The 18,702-nt window shown below is 45.0% G+C and overlaps 1 long non-coding RNA gene across 1 annotated transcript; it reads right to left on the bottom strand.

The window, feature by feature from the left end:
• Positions 1-2,855: 2,855 nt before the first annotated feature.
• On the bottom strand, positions 2,856-18,607 carry LOC102966022. Its single transcript, XR_446557.3, has 4 exons — positions 18,384-18,607; positions 17,532-17,609; positions 12,080-12,163; positions 2,856-3,660 (listed from the first exon to the last, which is right to left on the bottom strand). It is a non-coding gene; the product is annotated as an uncharacterized LOC102966022 (long non-coding RNA).
• Positions 18,608-18,702: the final 95 nt, after the last annotated feature.

The raw sequence follows: 18,702 nt of genomic DNA, 5'->3' as shown, positions 1-18,702 counted from the left end.
GCCCAAATCATGGCAGTTGGGAAAGAATAGGAGGTCCCCAGTCCACAGAGAACACCTGTTGGCAGGGGTACCCTAACTAGCACCTGTCCCAGGGGAGCATCCCACATCTCAAGCCTCTGAGGCAACCCTGTTGCACACCTCCCAGCAGAGTGGGCACAAAGCTCCCTCCAGGCAGCCATTCATGTCATGATTCTGTCTCTGCCTAAAGTGTCCTCTCTCATTCTTTTCCTGCCCACCCGAATTCTACATGTCCCCTTTTTCTGGGAAGCCTTTGTTGCCTGCCCGTCCTAGCATAGATGTCTCCCCTGCACTTCCAATGTTACCCTGAGCTACCACACCATCACCCTGTATTCTGAGGCTCTGCTTCCCGTTAGGCTGTGAACCCTCTGCAGGTTGGTACAGTGTCTAAGTCACTTTCTGTATCCCCAGCTTCTGGCACAGAGCCTGGCTCAGAGGACCTCGCTCAGTAAATGTTTGCTGAATTGGATTAAACTGAACTGAACTGGGCCCAGAATTCCTGACCCTTTCCAGTCAATGTTTTTGTTTTCCTGTCTTGGCAGGAAGCAGAGGGCACACTCAAGGCGGTAATTGGAGAGCATGTAATAAACAAATTATTTAGACATCTGGATAGAGTTAGGGGAAATGAAGATAGCAAAGCACCCAGGGACTAGCTGTGATGGAAGGCCGTTACTACCCCAGGCCTGCAGGGGTAAAGGAAAGGAGCTGATACAGGACTTGGGGAAAGCTTTAGCCAGCAGAGAGGGCTACCCATCAGGAACTGTGGATGTAGCCACTGCCAAACCACGGCTGGGCAGGGGGCCTGGTAAATCAGTGCCCACCCTCGTTTCTCCCACCCATCTCCTGCTCTTGCTTCCTTTCCATTGACTGAACCCAGTGGAAGCCAGAGACCAAAGGAGCCTGGCTGGTGCGGGCTACAGAAGGCAGCCTTATCGGGCACAGACTAGAGTAAGTAAAAACAAAGAGCAGGTCTGGATGGAGATACGGGGAATATCCAGCACAAGTGGCTTTTCCCCAAATGTGGCCCACATTGCATCAGCATCAGAGACCCTTCAGGAGCTTGTTTTGAAAGCAGATTCCCAGGCTCCAGCTCAGACCTACTAAATCAAAATATCTTTACATGGGGCCTGAGGATCTGTTTTATGAGAAAATTCCTCAAGGTGATTGTAGAAATCACCTGAGAATCTCTGGAAGGTCTGGAATTGTGAGAATTCTGAATGTCATTAATTCCCAACTTGAACCTACAGAATCAGGGGTATGGGTCTGGTGATGCTGGTTCTCCATCTACAACTTCCAATGGACCAGGGGACTTCACTCATCCATTCGTCCAACATTACTAAGCATGTGGGCCCTCTGGAGAGTTCTGGCAGCACAAAGGTGAAAAAGGATGGTCCCCACGTGAATATCCTAGTAAAACCTCTCAAATACCACGTAGAGATTCTTCTAGGGCTTTAAAAGTCATTTGTACCACGTGCAGATGACTCTTCAGTGCCTCTGCAAGCACCAGTTCTGGGAAGGCAATATAACAAACCAAACCCATGGTTTCAACCACCATCACACACTTGTGACACTCCAATACTTATTTCTTCTGAGTGTGGGTGTTCAGCTGCCTATGAGACATGCACTTAGAGGCTCCCCAGACCCACCCCCATCCACATGACCCTAAGGGAACTCATCTTCTATCCTCCTCTCCCCCTTCCAAGTGAATTTAATGAGGCAGTCTTCCCTAGACCCCCTCACCCCACCAATCTCCACGAGTGATATCATCATCCAACCTGTGTTTAAGCAGAAACTTGGGAGCTGTCTCAACAGTCCTCCCTCCAGGGACCAGGGACCAGGGACCAGACACAAGGCACCTGGTCTATCCACTCAAAGTTCCTAACTCTCCTATTCCCTCACTTCTCTAGGTTTCTAGCAACACTTCAGGTCATCTAAATTGCCCCCCCCACCCCCCGCCGTATTACTGCAATGACCTAACAAGTGTCCTTGCTCCTTCCCAAGCCATTAATGCCAGAAAGACCTTTTAAGTACGCAAAATCTGAACATTTCACTCCCCTGCTTAAAATCTTCAGTGCTTCCTGGTGTCCTCAGGACCTAGTCCAGACTCCTCACTGTAGCACACAATCCTCTTCACACCTGGCCAAGCTTGAGTTTCTACCTCATTTCACACCACTTCTCTTGCCCTCTTCACCCCACACACCCTTACACACTCATCATAGATTTTAAGTTCATGCACTTGTTCACCTTCTTCCCAGAACATTCTCCCCCTTTTCTATCTAGCCAATTCCTCCTTGCCAATCAAAACTCAAGTATCATCTTATCCTTGAAGTCTTCTCTGAGCCGCCAAGCTGGATTAGTCTCCACTCCGTCAGTATCTTGTCCTCATTTCCCAGATAGATTTTACCTCGCCATCTTGGAACAGCCTATCTCTTCTATTAATCTGTGATCTCTACAAACATAAGATCAGCCATGCCTAATTTGCCTGTATATCTCAGTGCCTGACAGAGTATCTTCCTTTCACCAATAGTGGGGGGGAGGGGGCGGATGGAGGGTGTGGGGGTAGATAAAGTGAATTAACAATAATCTCTTGCATAGAAAAAGATCTTCCAAGAGAGGATCTAGGGAAGACTGCTTCATCAAATTCACTAATTTTGGCCAGAGTCTCATCTGGTTCCACAAGTAGTGGAGGACCCATGCAGTCAGTACACCAGGTTCTGTGCCAGTTTCGCAAACAAGAGTAATCTCTTCCCTCTAGGACCTGTGATAGGAGGGGAGATCGTGTCTTAGGCTCATTCACGTTGCAAGGAAAAGACATACTCGGGTTTCTTAGGTGCTGATGTAAATGACTAGGTTAAAATATTTCTTACATGGAAAAGGTTTCTTGTACAGAATTAAGGAAGTATGAGGGCCTCTATAGTAGCAGCCAGTTCCTCGGGAATAGCACTTCCAAAGCAGGGGTTTCAAGAAGATCTCATGGAGGATAGAATCAATGAGCTGTTGCTCCAATACTGCTATATAACAAACTACCTCTAACACCCAGCATCTTAAGACAACAACCTTTCCTTCAGTTTGGTTCTACTTCCCATTTTGCTCATTCTTCTGGGACCAGCAGTCTACCCGAGGCAGCCTTTTTATGGCAGAAGCAGAAGTACAAGAAGGACAAGCTTAACCACGCAAACATATTTCAAGCCTCTAATTGCATAACATCTGCTAACATCCCATTGGCTAAAGCAAGTCACATGGCCAAGCCCAAAGTCCAGCAGGAAGAAGTCCATCTACTTCTAATGTAAGGAACTTCAAGGTTACATGGCAAAGAGCATGGATGCAGAGAGGAGGGAAGAATTGAAGCCAATGCAGTCTACACAATCTACCACAGTCCTTGTTTTTCAGATCAGAGGTCATCTTAAAGTGACCCCATTTTTTTGTCTCTTCACGTATAAGCTCCATAAAATCAAAAGACTTCACTCTATCCCCAGAACCTAGAACAGAGCAGGGCATTTAGCTGGTGTTATTCAATATTTGGTGAACGAATGAATGCCTCTTGGTGCCTCCTTCTTATGTTCTCACTTCCCAGGAGATGCCGTCCAATCAGATAGATTTGTTACCATCAAATACCATGCAGACTTTTTCAGTAGGTAGGCCCTGGAGAAACATTCAAGCAGAGGAAGAATTTGTTCAAATCTACACTTTATTGGGTCACCTGGGTGGCTCAGTCAGTTAAGCATCCAACTTCAGCTTAGGTCATGATCTCGTGGTCGAGAGTTCAAATCCTGCATTGGGCTCTGTGCTGACAGCTCAGAGCCTGGGGCCTGCTTTGGATTCTGTGTCTCCCTTTCTCTCTGCCCCTTCCCTGCTCACACTCTGTATTTCTCTCTCTCTCTCTCTCTCTCTCTCTCTCAAAAATAAATAGAGAATTTTTTTAATTAAAAAAAAACAAATCTATATTTAGCAAGGTCAACTTGTTATCCATATTCCAACAAAAAAGTGAGAGGAAGCTGGGAGACCAATTGGGAGCTAATTTGCAAGAGCACTGGTGAGAGATAAGGAGGTCCTAAAGCAGAAAACAGCTTGGGAAGGATGTGAGAAATACTGTGGGGCTGGAACAGAGAGAATAGGTCATTCTCTTAGATGGCAAGAGAGATGGGGGGCTTGGAGCTTGGCACCCAGGCAACTGGGCAGACAGTCAATGGACAAGGAACAGGTATGTGGGCTGCAGCTGATTCATTAGTTTGGGAGTCCTTGGGTTTGAAATGCTTCTGGGACATCCAGCTGGAGGTAGCTAGTAGGCACCAACAATTCAGAACTGGCCTTCACAAGAGATTTCTCATTAATACCTTGATTTCTCATTTGTATCAAATATTACATGTAGATATAATACCCACTTGGGCGAACTCTTCTAAACCTACTGGATACCCCCACCAGCTAAAGATCAGGCAAGCAGCTTGTCGCAAGTTGTTTGGTTTTCATAAGTCTCTTCATGGAGGGAAGAGGGACAACAGCAGGAAATCAGAGTCAGAGAGAAATAAGGGGCCACTGCCAGGTGGGAGCACTTTTCTCTTTCCCTAGAAGTTAAGGCCCCACCAAAGACAGCCCCTGACTTTCATGCTATCAACAAATATTTATCAGTCCCTTCTCTGTACCAGGCACTGTGCTCAGGGCCAGAAACACAGGGACGAATAAGGAAAAGTTCCTGCCTTCAAGGTGGAGGAAGAAGGTGAAGTGTAACCAAGTGATACAGGATCTTGACAAATGTTCAGTGGGGATTCCAGATAGAAGCTGGTCAATTCTGCCTAAAGGGTGGAAGATAGTAACAGACACCAAAGGTTCAGGAAAGGTCCCGGTGGATGGGGATGGACAATAATAAAGAACATTCCAGAGACAGTGCCCAGTTGGAGCAGGGTTTGTGACAAAGGTGAGCCAGCATGCAGCATTTGGAAGGGCTGGCACGCACGGGGCAGGAGGGTGTGGAGGAGAGGGGTCAGGAGAGACCAAGGTGATGCAGGGCTCAGATTACACACAGCTTTAAACACCGTGTGAAGGAATCAGAAATGTAGCCAGGGTTTCCTGTCCCTGAAACATTTTACATCGGGATCCCGTCCTTAGAAGAGCAAGGTAACTCATAATGAATGATTGTTTGTCTAAAAACAGATAAAAATACTTTAATCCTCTGCATGACATGTTTATGATCCAAGGCTTACAAATCATGTGCGTGTGTTCAGTTTCAAAGTGCTGTCGTGCACCTTTCCTCACTGTAGTCCTCACAGCACATGAGAGGCGGGTGTTACCAAAGTCTGACTGACAGATGAGGCATTTAAACTTAGAAAGAGTTCCTAAGAAATACCTCTCACAGTAATCATGAAAACCTTTTTTTTTTTTTTTTTTTTTTTTAAGCCTTAAAGATTAGTGTGAGACTGTCTAACAGAGGAGGGGTGTGTTCTCTGTTCTTAGGAATGAGAAAAGTATGTTTGATGGCCAAATGACTTTCAGAGAATTGTGTTTGCTAGGTCAGCGGTTGCAAATGCCCTTAAACTTGCAGACCAGGTGCATCAGATTCTCCCAGGAGTTTCTTGATAATATACATTATAAGTTTCCACTTTCAGTGATTTTCAGATTTGGTAGGTCAGGAGGGAGGGCTAGGAGCTAACATGATGAATAAGCAACCCAGGTGATTCTGACGCAGAGACAGTTGGAAAATTGATAAATTGGCTTCTTTCAGTTGCAAGAATAACTTGAGGCCCGAAAGGTGAAAATGTGTCCATAGGCCGCCTGCCTTGGCTTCACTCACATGGCTTAATAACAATGTAGTTTCCTGGACCCAACCCACACCCACCAAATCAGAGTCTCCAGAGGTGGGGGGGCCCCTAGAATCTACATTTAAGATTTTTTTTTTAACGTTTATTTATTTTTGAGACAGAGCATGAACAGGGAGGGTCAGAGAGAGAGGGAGACACAGAATCTGAAACAGGCTCCAGGCTCTGAGCTCTCAGCACAGAGCCCGACGCGGGGCTCGAACTCATGGACCGTGAGATCGTGACCTGAGCCGAAGTCGGATGCTTAACCGACTGAGCCACCCAGGCGCCCCTAGAATCTACATTTTAAACAAGCCCTCAAGATCTGCTTGTTCATTTACTTACAAATATCTTTTAAGGTCTTGCTATGTGACAGACACCGTTCTATGGGGGGGGGGGGCGGGTAATGGTAAACAAGACCCACAGTATCCCTCTTCTTAAAGATACTCACATTTTGGCTCAGCTCATTGAATGCTGGGGTTTGACAATAACGCCTGCCTTAAAATAACACAGGCTTGCTGAAAGACTATAAAGATAAATATAGAAGATGGTAATCTCAAAGAACCCCAGAACAGACACTCCACTGGATCCAGGCAAGCCAGGAAAAAAAGGAGCTTGGAATGGAAAGATGCAAGGTGGAGGCCTCAGTAACAGGACTCCCTGCTGTGGCTGTCCCAGTTACCCCTTGCTGGTCACAAACCACTTGCAAGGCAGTGGCTGAAAATGGCAATTTTTTTTTAATGTTTTATTTATTTTTGAGAGAGAGAGAGAGAGACAGACAGAGTATGAGTGGGAGAGGGAAACACAGAATCTAAAGCAGGCTCTGAGCTGTCAGCACAGAGCCCCACGTGGAGCTCTAACTCACGAACTGCGAGATCATGACCTGAGCCGAAGTCGGACGCTTAACCGACTGAGCCACCCAGGTGCCCTGACAATTTTTTTTTTTTTTTTAATATCTCATGATTCAGTGTGTTGGCTGAGTAGTTCTTTTACTGGTCTTCTCTGGGTTCAGCTGAGAAAAACCTGGCATGGCTATGCCTCTCTCCATGGAGTCCTTCATTGCGGGCTTCTTGACAGCATGGCGGTCTCAGGGTTCCAAGAGGGCCAGTCCTCATGTGCGAGTGCCTGTTAAATATCCATTGTGTCATGTCCACTGATGTCCTGTTGGCCAAATTAAGTCACTTTGGCTGAGCCTCAGTGTGGGAGGGGACTACACAGGGGTGTGGACCCCAGGAAGTCACATCATTAGTGTAACATTCAACCACAGTTACTCTGACTGTCCCTTGATCTTGGGCTCTCTGTGTGTGTTTTCACACTTTTTCCACTGTGTTCTCCAGTTTAAATTCCTACATGAGGAAATCCAATTGATCTTGCTAAACACTTCCATGGCTCATGGGCTTCCCAACTAATGGGGATTCTAGGACTCAGAAGGACTGCCAGCAGGGCTGGTGTAAAGGAGATGAGGAGACCATGGGTATCGTAGTTACCATAGTTAAACCTCCCACAGAAGAGTCATGAGATTCCTGTGGTCAGTGCTACAGTCACTCTGATATAAAAATATCCTCCCATACAATTCTCCGGGAGCAAAAGTTTTGTGTTTGTTATTGGTTACACAGGTTTTTAAAAATATTTCCTTCTTATTTTTGAAGTGCTATACGTATGTTGTAGAGTATTAAAAAAATATGAAATCACCAGTTGCCATTAACTGGATGTGTCCCCCCAAAATGTATATGTTGAAACCTAATCCCCAATGGGATGGTATTTGGAGGTGGGGCCTTTGGGACGTGATTAGCTTATGAGTGTGGAGCCCTCATGAATGGGATCAGTGCCCTTATAAAAGAGACCCCAGAGAGTTCCCTCACCCCATTCCATGTGAGAACACAGTGAGAAGAGAGCTGTCTATAAACCTTGGAAGCACATCCTCACCTGACATTCAACCTACCAACGCCTTGATCTTGGAATTCCCAGCCTCCAGAACAGTAAGAAATAAATGTTTGTTGTTTATAGGCCACCCAGTCTATGGTATTTTGTTATAGCAGCCTGAATAAACTAAGACACCAATCATATCATTATCTAGAAATACTCTTCACATCCTACTGTACTTTCAGGATTTTTTATGTTCATAAATGTGTTTTTCTAATTTTTTAATGTTTTATTTATTTTTGAGAGAGAGAGAGAGAGACAGACAGAGCATGAGTGGGGGAGGGGCAGAGAGAGAGGGAGTCCAGAATCCAAAGCAGGCTCCAGGCTCTAAGCTGTCACCACAGAGCCCGAAACAGGGCTCAAACTCACAAACTGTGAGATCATGACCTGAGCCAAAGTCGGATACTCAACTAACCAAGCCACCTAGGCACCCCATAAATGTGTTTTTCTTTACAAAGTGATGCTATGAATATAGTTTTTGTCCTTATCTAAACTATACCACTAGCATTTGCCCAGGTCATTACAAACTCTTTGTAAAATAATTTTAAGATTTATATGATAATCAGTGGGACATATGGTTATATATTCATTCCCTCTTTTCATATTTTCAGCAATTATCAACAGTGCTAAAATAATCCATTTCTGCTCATAAGTCTTTATCTGCATTTGGATTTTTCCTTTGAATCTATTGGGTCCATATTTTTTCCTTATACAGCACAGTTGTCAAGATTACTTCGGTGTTTCTTTTTTTAATGTTTATTTATTTTTGAGAGAGAGAGAGAGCCAAAAGTGCAGGGAGGGGCAGAGAGAAAGGGAGACAGGATCTGAGGAGAGCTGACAGCAGAGAGCCTGACACAGGGCTGGAACCCATGAGCCACGAGATGATGACCTGAGCCGAAGTCAGACACTCAACTGACTGAACCATCCCACCCAGGCACCCCTACTTCAGTTTTTCTTAATAAATAGCAAGAGAGCTCTCTTTCCTCATGAATGGGATGGATCCTTTCCTCCACTCTACATGCCAAGCCTGGCTTTGCAGAATGGGTGCGTTTCCTCTTGCTGGACCTTGTCTATCCTCATTTCCGTGAGGGTGCACAGGATAGCCAGGCTGCACTGGCTTTTGAATGATTTCACCAGAACCAGAGACAGAGCTGTACACGTTCCCACGGTCACCTCTGTATTCAAACCATGGAAAGTTGATTTTTTTTTTTTCATAACTGGCACAGGCTGTGTTTGGGTCAGGAACCCAACATTAACTACAAAGACTGACCTCAACCCAGGGAACTTGAGAAAAAACTAAATAGCACTGTTGGGAAATTGTTCTCTCATGTGAATTGGCATTTGAAATATGTGTTAGTATTGTGTACATTTTTTAGGCCAATGATCCAAGTGTAATGGAAAATAATATGCTGGCCTTAGTAAGTCAAGGGACTTGGCCTGACTCAAACATATCAATAAGGCAATCTAATATCAAGTAATTTTCTCACTCATCCCACTCTTATTAGGTGCCAGATTCTATCTAGGCTCCCAGCATAAAAAGAAATGATGTGAGTTCACACTTGGGGCAGCTGGCTTGGTCAATTGTATATAATGTGTTAAGCATAAATCTAGTGGAATCTAAATGCAGAAGGAGGGGCTTCTGAGTCTGCCTATGCAATCGAAGAAAGCTGGTTACTCTGATAGTATAAGATTGAGAGAGAAATGAAGACTCCCCTCAATGCATTGACCCTATAGTATACAAATAAAATATTGTCATGGGTACTGACAAAATTAGGGAAGCTTCCCATGGTTAAGACTATACACAATTGTAGACTGCAATGAAATTGAAACCACAGACACCAAGGTTTTAGCGGCCGTCTATTCCCTGGTAATTTCTGTGATGGATTTTATCCACCCTGTTTTTCCTGGTCCTACTGCCTAAAGATGAAGGTCACGGGCCCCAGAGCTGGTTTGGAATTAGCTCACTAAGCAATACAGGTAGACAACAAAGGGGTGTGTCCTAGACCTGTAGACCTTCTGCCAGCACAACAAGGTGACTCCCAGGTGTGGAGAGGCAGGGGCAATGTCCTAATTCCTTTAATTGTTTCACACAGAAATTGAAAGTGCATAGTTATATCTAATCGTAGATTAATTATATCTTATTTAGGACACCACTGCTCATATTTCTCCCTTAACTTATATCCTATATCTCCTTATACTTCCTAGGTATCTGTAGCTCTTTTCTGTCTATTGGTCAATTAATTAAGCTTGCAAGCAGAATTCCAGAAAGAACTCAAGAAGGACTTTAGATACAACATAACTTCTTGCTAACTGCAGAAAGGTGGGCAATTTTTCACAAGAAGCTCACAGCCTCTTGCATACCCTGCTCAGAAATAATTGGGGCGCCTGGGTGGCTTAGTCGGTTAAGTGTCCGACTTCAGCTCAGGTCATGATCTCGCTATTCATGTGTTTGAGCCCCATGTCGGGCTCTGTGCTGACAGCTCAGAGCCTGGAGCCTGCTTTGGATTCTGTGTCTCTCTCTTTCTCTGCCCATCCCTGGCTTGAGCTCTCTCTTTCCCTCAAAAACCCCACTTGGGATTTTTCAAGAGCCTTCCAAAAGGGGCATGTACATTAACAACTGAATGGGAGTCAGCATGAGATGAGAAGCATAAAAAACAGACCAAATACCCAGGGGTACAGGGATCAGACTGCTCATAACCAGTTGGGGTAATCTAGGAAGACACAGCTTATGAGATGGATCTTAAAGGATGGGGAGGATCTGAGTAGTCAGCGATGGTCAAATGATTTGTTTTAGGAGGTTGACATGGGTCGCCTTCATTCCTCAAGGGGAAGCAAGAAAGAGATTGGTGCTGGTGGTTAGGTTGGGGTGACCGAGACTGGGCAAGGTGGTGGCATCCAAGACCAAAATGAAAGAAGCCCAAGAAGACAAAGAAATGGACAGAGGGTAATGTTTTCTGATAGGATAGCTTGAGAACTTCACACTGGAACAGGGGGTTTGGGATGAAGGAGAGCAGTATCTGGGGAGAGGCCTCGGTGGCTACCGCGTGAAGTCAGGCATCTTGGCAGAAAATCATACGACTCTCATCTACCTGTACCCTGTATGTGAAGAGGGCATGCCGTAGAACTCTGATGTCCCTGGCCAAACAGGGATTCCTTAAACTTCACATGTGACTCATGTTTATAGAGGCGTCACTGGATAGTCTGTTTGGACTTCAACGCAGTGACTGTGTGTACCGTGGAAAAAATGAGAGCAACATCCTAGCAGGACGCCAGGGCGCAGTTGAGGAAATCCTGTGGTATGTCATCCATGCAATACTAGAAGGTCACCAGAGCACTGGGCAGGCTGAACAGTGCCCCCTGTTCTTGAAATGTCACCAGGGATTGGAGGCACAGTTTTCTTTTGGGCCCAGATCAGGTTTCCAGCGTCTTGGGATAGGATGGTCAGCCAAGCTAGAACAGATTTCAGACGATCATCTTTTCATAGTTGTGACTTCCAGTCAAGGCCTGGGTAGCTGAACTTTTCCATCTGACTTCCCCAGCCATTTTCTGACCAGCTATGTCAGGAAAGCATCATTCTTGACCTCAAGATCACTCTAGTGATTTTTCTTACTCCTTTATCCTCATCCAAAGCTCTTTTTCTATTTAATTCCTTAGCCACAGGCATTTCCAGCAGGTGTAACAACACTTGACCTATGGCTTTTTCCTTCAATCAAGCTATACTGTGTTGTGCCCTGGTCATAGTTACGGCCTCGACTTGTCAAGTAACCTGGGCTTTGTACTTGGTTAGTAAAATTTAGGGGGAGCCAAAATGTAAAACAAAATAATTTTTTTAAATATTATGCATACGTCATTATTTTTTTTTCCAGAGGAAAAAAGTGGATTTTAAATAGGTTATATCCATCACCTGGTACATAATTCAGAAGGTACAAAAGGGTTTATGGCAAAAGGTAAGCACGCATACCTCCCCTGCCCCCACTTGTCCAATTCCTCTTCAGGAAGTAATGACTTTCTCAGTTTCAGTTTTGTGTGTACTCTACATGCTCCAATGTGTTTATTTTAACGTCTACCCCTCTTGGCAAACATCACCACCACTGTGACTACCACCACTAACACCTCCTCTCCAGTCACACTGTTAGCTTCCTCCTGGCCTCAGGAGAGCACAGTCAGGTGGATGGAGTCTGAGATCCAAGGTCAAGAGCAGAAAGTAGAAAGCCTGATAGCTCTCTACTAGGGGGTCCCCATTTGCCTACAGGGGATGCCCTGTCCCCTCCTCTTCTACCCCTTTAAATGTTTAAGAAGCTGACGCTCTGGTCCTTTGTCCTATCCATCCAAGCATCCGCGATACTTACAAGGCCATGATTATCTCTTGGTAAAATTTTCCATCCTCTTAGTTTATCACTCACACGGGGTTCTTAGTGTACGTACTTCGGAGGCTGCAGGACAGAAGTTATAAAACTTCAGTGTACAGAAGATTCTTATAGTTAATTATAAAATGCAGGTTCTTGGGGGTCCACAAGCAGAATCAGAAGGTCTGAGCAGAGACCCGAAGTCTGCTTTTACATGAAGACTCCTTTTCTCAAGATGATCTTGATATATGGTTCCTGAATCAAAATTTTTTAAGTGCTGCTTTCAGTATTTTCCCTGACTCTTCTCTCTAGAATCTTCTCTTAGGGTAATCCTTGAGTGTTTCTGTTATCATTGCTGATTTTTCAAAGCCATGACCTCTGTATGACTAGTCTACACGGCCTGGGTATTTTTCTCTGTCTCCTATTGTTGTTGGACACATGAACCTTGAAGGTGTGGCTGAGAGACTTGACAAAACCCATTCTCCCTGGTTTGTAAGAAGACACTGCCCATTGCTTAAGTACCAGCAGCGACAGTTCAGGATACCAACTTTCATTGCCTGCATTTCTCATCATTTCTCCTTGTTTCTGAAGCCACCTCCTTCTGCTGAGTTTCCAGAGCAGGATCTCAAAGTCCCTAGACTTACTTTTCCATTTCTTGTGTAGCAGCAAATCCATGTGGTGGTCTGTGGGCCTATTATAGTCCTTCTGGTCCTCTGGCATATCTACGGTGTTTTCTAATTCAGGTCTGTGTATTCCTAAGGGTTCACTCAAGTGTTCTTGAAAGTCTGAGAACCATCTGAATAATTGTTTATGTTATCTTCGCACTTATGTGATAATATTAAAAATATATGCATACTCTGGATCATATGGCTGACTCCCTTACAACAGAGGCCTGCTACGTGATTTCAGTTCCCTTATTCAAATCTATGTTTACCATCATCTAGTAACCATCCACAGGGACAGCATTCAACATCTGATTGTGTTGAGAAGCACATTTGGCAACCATGACATTGGCTTGGCTTCTGTCTAGCTCACACAGAGAGGCTGAGTTCTTCCTGCAGCTCACAGGGGAGGGCCCTCAAGTTCTTGTCCCTGGTAACTCTTTGGCATCAGATCTGCAGCTTTGGCCCTTTCCTCACCAGCCTTCTGATTCTGGATATGCTTCCTTAAGGGCCTTTGTACTGGCTGTTCCCTCTACCCAGATTCTTCGCCCAGATATCTACATGAGTCACTCCCTCATCTTCTTCAGAGACTAAATTGCTTAAGTGTCTAAATTTCTCAATCCTATTTAAAATTGCAACTCCCCACCTCCCTCTCTAGCACCCTCCCTATCAGCCTTACCCCTGGTCTCTTAACATACAATATAATTCACTTGTTTATCATGCTTGCTGCTCATTGTCTGGCTTGCCCTGGTAGAAGGCATGCCCAGGAGAGCAGAGATTATTGTTTCTTTTGTTCATTTATGTCTCCCCAGCACTTAGAGCAGTGCCTGGCATACAGAACGTGCTTAATAAATATGTGATGAATGAATGAACGAATCCACAGCACTGCTCTTGTACCCATGCTAAGTTTGTTCATCCGTTTAACAGACAAAGCTTCTTTGGCAGTGGTAATTTGCAAGGAAAAGGCATTTTTCAATGGATAAAACTTTAGGCTAACAATTTGTGTTTCTCAAAGTGAGATCTGTGAAGTCCAGAAGTCCCAAGAACACAGGCTGAGGGGATGAGCTGGGTCCCAAGTCAGACTACCACATCTCTAAGGCTCCTAACTTGACCACTGATCACTTCTTCCTCTCCCTCCCTCTTGGGCCAGGAACAGACATTCTGTCATCATCTGCCACTGCTGGAGAGGGCAGGGTGGGCTTCGCCCTCTGTGAAAGAAACCTTTCACGTTTTTATTCAATTCCAGAGTAGCTGTTTCCCTCTCTTTACATCATTTTGTTTGGCTTGTCAACTTTTCAAGTTTGTTTCATTTTTCCTGATAATGAAAGATAAAATAAGCTTTAGGAAACTATAAAGACATAACAAAGAAATAGATGCCCAAAGACGAGATTCTCCTAAGATACCTTCTGTATCTTGTTCCTCTGCCTGCAAAAGCAATGCTTAGACAGAGTCGCCCTTCATATTTGGGTTCAGTTCTTTCTAGTTTTTTTCTGTGTGTATGTATTAAGCTGAAATACAGAAAGTTGCCAACATTCAACCATTATTGACCTATGAAATGGCAGTTTTGTATGGTTTAACTTAGTAATTCTGTGTCTCCCTCTCCGCACAGTGGAAACCATACTACGCATATAATTTTACATCGTATTCTTTTCATTTGTCATTATAACAGCACCGCTTGCCCATGTATTTGCTGATGCTTAGGTCCTTCATAAGCTTGCATTAACAGCACAAATAATTGATGAGCATTAGCATCTCAGCTGGGAGTCCTGCTCTGTAAATCATTGAAACAGTCCACGCGGTGCCCAGACTTCCTGAGTCTTGAAGTGAATGACAATCCTCAGTGATTCTTCCAGGAAACTCTTCCTATAAATGCCCCCAGCCAATTGCCTATGTGCACTGTTTGGCACCAGATTTTCTGTCCAAATGGCAGCTTCTGGGAATATGCTAATAATTGTGTCCAGTTGCAAATCTCATATTCCTCTTGTACCAATCTGGTCCATTACCAGTGATACATATTGGGTTTGTGGCATACCTTCCTGTCCAAGGAAATGACCTTTTTTGGCTTCTCGTGTTTCTTGTTTAGTGACTTCTGGGCCAGGGCATTACTAAAAGATTTTTTTTTTTTTTTTTTTTTTTTTTTTTTTTGCTTATCAGCAGTAGGAGGTCTGCTCTTAGGGCCCTGGCCTTCGCTTGGCAAACATCATCAGCACTATCGGCTCTGTATCTTTTCATCACAGCAAAGTTCTAAGAGTCTGTGGACCATGTGGTTCCATTATGTTGTGACTCTGACTCCAAAATGATTACCCAGGAAGAATAATCTATGTGGGTCCTGTCTGGACTGGCCTTGTTGAGATTTGGGATAGCCCTACTCCCAATGAGGCCTCTATTCGCTCTTGATTTGGCTAGGTTCAACCACATAGACTAAGATGATTATGTCTCCATCCAAAAGCTTCCTTTCTATACAGTTTGGGACCTTATAAGATCAACTGTCACTGCTGATAATAACATCATGTCACTCCAGGTGCAACGGCTGAAAAGGATGGACTTTAACAATTTGATCCAACAATAAAATGGTAGGGTGCCTGAGTAGCTCAGTTAGTCAAGTGTCAGACTCTTGATTTTGGCTCAGGTCATGATCTCATAGTTCTGTGAGTTCAAGCTCTGTGTTGGGCTCTGTGGTAACAGCATGAAGCCTGTTTGGGACTCTCTATCTCCCTCTTTCTCTGCCCCTCCTCCACTCACATGTACTTGCATGGACTCTCTTTTTTTTTTTTAATTTTGTTCAATGTTTATTTATTTTTGAGAGAGAGACAGAGAGACAGAGAGACAGAGTGCAAGCGGGGGAGGGACAGAGAGAGAGGGAGACACAGAATCCAAAGCAAGCTCCAGGCTCTGTGCTGACAGCTCAGAGCCCGACGCAGGGCTCTAACTCATGAACCGCGAGATCATGACCTGAGCCGAAGTCAGACGCTCAACCGACTGAGCCACCCAGGTGCCCCTCTCTCTTTCAAAAACAAACATTTTAAAAAATAAAATAGTAACAGGAGACCCAGAACATTTAAAGGCAATCTGTAGCCTACAAACACATCAAAGGGTAGAGAAAATAAGGCAAAAAAAGGCACAAAATGAAATGATATATAGCTTCTTTTACGACCAATACATGGTAAGCTACTACACAGAGAGGCAGTATTATAAAACCTAACACCCTGGCTTTGAGGTCAGACCAACCGTGTTCAGTCCTGACCCTGTCTCTTACTAGTTGTAAATGGCTCCTAGGTTGTTTCCTCTTCTGTAAAACTGAGCTAGATACACCCATTCTGCAAAGTTACTGTAAGGATTAAAGACAGAGTATATTTAAAATATCAAGCACACTTGATAACAGTTGTTGTTGTTATTATTATTGTTAGACTTACACAAAACTTTGCGAATTTTTAATTTGGTCCTCTAATGTTTAGTATTGCAAACACAACACTGTGACAATAATAGATAAATTTACAAAGAGATACCAACCCACAACCCCCCAAATTAAACCATTGACATTTTTCCATATTTCCTTCTAGTCTGGGTGACTGTGTAGACATATTCTTTATGCAATATATTTGTGTTTTCAGCTTTTTTTCCACTTAACATTGTACTGTACTATGGTTTCCCCAGTTGCAATTTGGTCTAGCTTAATATAAACTAGTTATTATTTCAAAAAACACACCATAACCTAATTGATCATTCCACTATTTGTGGACATTCATTTCCTTCCAGTTTGGGGAATATTCTTTTGTTCCTATTTCTGTTATGGTGATTGAAAGGCATGATTTTGAAAAGATTTAGGTCTTTTTTCCTTAGGTGTATAGATGAATTTTAGCTCGAATTTAAGAACACTGTTTAAACTAGTGACCGTTGAATGTGGGGAAAGAAAAGGTAGTTTCAGCCTCGTTTCTCATAAAAGGCAAATTGAGACAACTCCAAGAATCCACATGCCCCTTAACCTCCGTTTCCTTATGTTAGCACTTGGCAAACTGGTATGCAGATGGCAGATAGCGGAGGCGGGCCCTCACGAAATGGATCTTTAAAGTGGATTAAACGTGTTTACGTTTTTTATTTCATTCAATCCCCAAATTCTGCCCAGATCAGACTGACGGATATTTGTGTTACTGGAAGCACAGAGAGAGTAAGATTCTTGCCCCAGATCACACAGCGGAGAGGCCTGAGAACGCCTTTGGCCGATTCTAAATTCCCAGCTTTCCCTTTGAGCTTTGAAGACAAATATATATATATATATATATATATATATATATATATATATATATATATATATATATATGCATGCCCCAGACCCTCAATAAAGCTTCGAGAACAAAGTAGGGCTGAGCGTCAGGCAGGACTCTGCTGGCGCATTGGGGACCCCACCGGGAGACTCCTCTGGGGCACTGGCGCTCAGCCCAGTTCGGAGCATGCCCAGTGAGCTACCCAAGCGCCTCAGTGGGGCTGGGCTGGCGCCGCGGTTCCAGGTTTTGCTAGCGACCAAAGGGCGGGGCGGGGCGCGGGGCGGGTCCGGTTCCTGATGCTCCTTGACTCCGTCGGAATTCCCCCCCGACGCGACGCTCAGGCGGCGCCCGCTGCAGTGGCGCTACCCAGGGCCATGCAACTCGGGGACAAGGACCAAAATGAGGTACCAGGCGCTGCCGGCGGGCCACTGACTAGCCCTGGGCCGGCCTTAGTCTGGTCCGGACGGTTCCAGACATCAGTCCATCCCTCCATTCACATATTCATTCAACAAGTCGTTTCTGAGCACTTACCGTGAGCCACGTGCTGCTGTACCGGAGCTGGGACACGGCAGAGAAGACAGGGCTATACAGCTCCAGAGCTGAAATTCCCTAGGTGAATACACAATAAGTAAGCAAATGAGAGGGAAAGTCAGTTGCGGACCTCAACTGTACTACTGTCTTCCTTGTGCTGCTCTTTAGTGTCTTTGCACTGGCTGTTCCCTCTGCGGGGCTGGCGGTCACCTTCTCAATGTCACCTCTCACGGGCTGATCAGACCACCTCATTGAAAACTGCACTCCCTACACCTTCCTTTCCTTACCCTGTTCTCGTTCCCTTATAGGACTTATAACCTTCTAATATACCACATGGCTTATTTACATGTTTATTGTCTGTTGCCTGCCTCTCTTTCCCCAAACTCCGCCAGGGGACAGGATTTTTGCCCATTTGTTCAACACCATGCATGAAGAACCTAAGTAGGTGATCAATAATTATTTGTTGAATTAATTAATGGATAGTGATAAACGTGAAAGAAATAAAATGAGGACATGGAGGGTGTCCAGGAACAAGGTGTTAATTTAGTAAGGTGATCAGGCAAGGCCTCTCAGAGAGGGAGAACATAGATACAATGAGAAGGTGCCAGCCACGTGAAAAACTGGGTAAGGAAGTCCCACGCACACAGAGGGGAGGTGGGACGGCATGTGCAAATGTCTGGAGGCTGCCCAAGTTCTGAGAGTTTGGTGGACAGAAAGGTGCTCATGAGACTGCAGGTAGGCCCGTGTCAGATAAGGCGGAAGAGGAAAGCAAGAGCACAGATTTGGGGGTGGGGCGGGATATATGGAAAGAACAATAAATTTTGGTAATAAAGTTTAAGCCGGGAAGCTTACTAGTGGAACGAGATGAACACTGGACTTGAAGTCAGCAGGACCTCAGCTGGGCAGGACTCTTCCTCATTTCAAAGATTTGTTGAACGCCGTGTTTGACATTCCTAGGCAGAAAATCACTGAGGGCTCGGCACACAGTAGGTACCCAATAAATGGTTAGGGAACGAATGCCTGCGTGCATGCGCGAGGGGGCTGAGGGCCGCCCAGAGCTCCGCAGGAGAGCCCCGGTGGCCCTGGGCGGCGCGTCCGAGCGCGCCAGCCCGGGGCGGAGCAGGGGCGCCCCGCAGGGCGGCCCGGGCGCCCGCCCCCCGCCCGGCGCGCG

Source organism: Panthera tigris, chromosome D4 (genome assembly GCF_018350195.1).
Source record: "Panthera tigris isolate Pti1 chromosome D4, P.tigris_Pti1_mat1.1, whole genome shotgun sequence".
In the NCBI taxonomy this organism is placed as follows: Eukaryota; Metazoa; Chordata; class Mammalia; order Carnivora; family Felidae; genus Panthera; species Panthera tigris.
The sequence above is the reverse complement of the archived record's forward strand: the minus strand, read 5'-3'. Positions and strand labels throughout refer to the sequence as shown.